The sequence below is a fragment of the Melitaea cinxia genome, chromosome 27 (genome assembly GCF_905220565.1).
Source record: "Melitaea cinxia chromosome 27, ilMelCinx1.1, whole genome shotgun sequence".
Classification (NCBI taxonomy): Eukaryota; Metazoa; Arthropoda; class Insecta; order Lepidoptera; family Nymphalidae; genus Melitaea; species Melitaea cinxia.
This window is the reverse complement of record NC_059420.1, coordinates 6,671,164-6,674,742: the sequence shown is the minus strand read 5'-3', so window position 1 is coordinate 6,674,742 and position 3,579 is coordinate 6,671,164. Positions and strand designations below refer to the sequence as shown.

The window sequence follows — 3,579 nt, the reverse complement described above, 5'->3', positions numbered from 1 at the left end:
GTATAAACCTATGAACTATAATATGAACATACTATCTGCATTACGCCAAATATCATTTTTAAATTTCAATCAAAATAACACGATTTGCTTATATTCAACTAATTCACTTAATAAGTAGTTAATTCTCAGTCTGAAGACTTCTCAGGTTGTCGCCACTCACAAGACCTGATTATCAAACTGTCGCAGATAAATCCCGACTCCAATCTCATACTTAGATAATCACCTTCTAATCACGTGACTACCAGCAATACGATCAGTCAAAACAATATCTGATTGACAGCGATTGCAGCTTCGATTCATGATCCAGGGCCAAGCTCAGAGGTAATTTACGAAGCTGGCTCGCAATCCATTTACCGAACATTTCGAATTCATTCTCGTTCCCGTTCTCCGAATGCTGACTCAAATCCTGCGCTGTTTCCGAGTGGTCGCTACGGTCGTCGAAATTACTCTTTTTTTGTTTCGCCGGCGCGGGATAAATCGTTGCGAGTGATGTAGTTAGCGGCATTGCTATACCGACAAGGGGATTAAGAAATGGAGCGGACGTCGAGGTCGGCAGGATCCCGAACGGGGACGAAGTTTGATTGAGCCCGAAGGGCGTACTCGGGCGAGGGGATGGTGTGTTCAAAACGTACGGAGTCGACGATCTAGTTGAACTACGACGTTTTCGAGGACATTTCTTTTCGGGTGATTTTCGTTCGCTCAGATCCTGAACGGTGTCGCTGTCGTCGCTCATCGGTATTTCGAGTAGGCTGTTGTCCACCTGAAACAAAGAAAGTTCGCTACAAAGTTAGAATTTTAGAGCGCATGTCTAAGCTACGTAAATAAAGGCACTCACGGAGCTCGGAGTGACGATCGCCCGCAGAAACCTGTCTGCGTGCTCGAACCACGTGCCGCTCGGCCGGTACGCATGCACGCCCGATTTTCTAGCCGCGCGAATTTTCTTTAACTCGACGCTGTACGACGATATTCTTCATCTTATTTTTCTGTTCCTTAACCGTTATATCCACTAGATTCAGCGTTTTTATTATCTCGACGTATCCCTGCTCGCGTACTTTCTTGTTCTTGTAGTTTTCCGACACAGGATTCCAGAGGTACTCGCGCTTCTCGTACTCGATTATCATCTAGATGGTGAGATCCTCGCTCCACTTGGGATTGGCTAGTATCGCGACCATGTCGTCTATATCATTTGTAAATATTTTGTTAAATTTATAGCGATAATAATTCGCGTGTTTACGAGCAAAGCTACTAGGAGCACAGAAGGGTGCGGGCGTGTCGCATGCGCGCAGCATACTAAAAGCACGTCGATGGGCCGACACCCCGCGCGGGGGGACTATTTTGGGAGTAGCCGATACGCAGCCGCATGCTTTCAAGCGTGCTATTTCCTCTCCGTAGCGCGACGCGGCCAAGCCGGAGTGAAATGGAAGATTTGTGACCGGCGACCGGCGACCGGAGAGCGAACGGACACATTCGCACATTGATACTTATTCGAACGTCTTTAGAAAGTTTATACTATAAGCGGACTGAATTTTAACACCTACTGAGTTAGCTCTGAGCGAAGTCTAAACGCTTAGCAAATATTATAGGTACATGGGCGCAATTTCTGTACGACACAAAATAAATATGCGGTATATTCTATAGGTAGATTAATCGCAATAATTATCTGTAATGGAAGCTAATGGAAGTTAATGCCTGTTACTATAAAGAAACTTATTATAATTAAAAATAAGTTATTATAACGCTGATGCGCTTCCAAAATATTTTATGACTTTTCTGCCCTATTATAAACTCGATTTCTCTGTTGGCTGTAATGATTTCGATGTAACTTTCACTGGCAGAGAGCCAATGCAAAAAGAAGTAACTTGACTTGAGTTAGATTCTCATTATAATAAGACAAATTTTATTTTAGACAAATAATTATATTCAACCTACCTGTAAAAAAAAATTCAAAAGGATAAGTTACGGGTAACAGCTTAAACCTACGTAAAAAGATAAAAATCTGATAGATCATATAATTAATATTAGCTGATATAAAATTAAATTAAATTTTTACTTTTCATATTTTGAATTTAGTATCTCCTCACTAGGGACACGCACTGAGCGGGATGGGAGAGTGAGATCGAAAAAAGCATACCAAGACTTTTTCTCGACACTTGGTCCTATAAGTTTTTTATTTATTTATTTATTTATTTATTCCGTGAACAGCTTTGCACTTTTCATATAATTATACTGGTGGATGCTGATTTCTCAATTCAAAAACTAGGAACCATTGAACGTTATTTGGTTGAATACCCATCGACGTACAATAATACACCGGTCAATCGCAGTTATTTCTTTAAATAGGTCACGTTTGTATCGGTCTTCGATGTTTCCAGTGGCGACTATATCCGCTGTTTTTTCCTTAATTAAATTTTTTTCACTAACAATTTCCGTATTATCATAATAATGAATGCTGCAATTTTTGATGCTTAGATTTAAGATAACATTGTGAAGATATCGAAACAGAATGAAATTACAAGAATATACTTACTTGTTTATTAGTGCTTCTAGTTCAATCCCTCTGTCACTTGTATAATTATAACTTTTTATAAATATAACTGTATATCATTCACTATATACAACACCTAATTGAACTCTTCAGGCTTTATTTCCACTTCACAAATCAGTTAACTTGCCTTCTCCGGTTAGCTTATTACCAACTTCAATAAAATACGAGGTTCTTAATTCAACTGCAGTTATAGATGAGTTCAAAAACGGAACGGTCATAAATTCGAAAAGTACAATTTGTTGATAAGCAAATACTCTCTTGGTATACGTCAAAGTTCCTCGGAGGGGACTTGTCACTGCCGAGCGTCATCACTGCGAAGCAGAATGACGAGCGGGTAACAGTGGAGGCCACCGATGAGGCCTCCCTCCGCAGGTGATAAACGGCCTCGGTGCGCCTCCAGTGACGCCCCTGTACCCGTGTCGGGCCGGGATGGGAACCCAGTTCTGCTAGACATGGCGTCGTCGGGATTGTTCAGGGGTGGGCCGGATAGTCCCCATGGAGGAGGAGTCTGGCCTTTTCGACGAGGCCAGCCTGTCGCTGGACTCCCCCAAGTGCTGAAGCTGACTTACGGTCTAGGAATGCCTACTCAGGCGTCCTGGACATCACCCGTAAATGGGTCCCCTGCGATATAAAAAAAAATGGTTTACGTTAAAACGTGATGTCAAGAGTAAATAAAAACAAATGATACTGTAAGAACCTCCAGCAGCATTAAATTATCGAAGATCATCCCTCCAGCAGCATTAAATTATCGAAGTCATTACGAAGCATGTAATGGCTTGTGGCGAAAATCTGGATTTGTGGAATGTGCCATTAACTGACACTGTGGTAAATTTTAGCGTAATCAGAGCCACGTCGCAACTCGTATAGTATCGACTTCATCCCATAATCATACAACAATTCTCCTATCAGACGCCGTGGCTAGCATCGTCTCATCACTTGATAAACTGTTGCGAGCTAACTATGTAATGACAACTGACGGCAGCGGTGAAACTAAACGTGTTTCTTGCAATTGTTCGGAATACGCTCTCGAATCT

The 3,579-nt window shown here is 41.7% G+C and overlaps 1 pseudogene; it reads right to left on the bottom strand.

The window, feature by feature from the left end:
• Positions 1–253: 253 nt before the first annotated feature.
• Positions 254–1,289, bottom strand: LOC123666928 (annotated as a pseudogene).
• Positions 1,290–3,579: the final 2,290 nt, after the last annotated feature.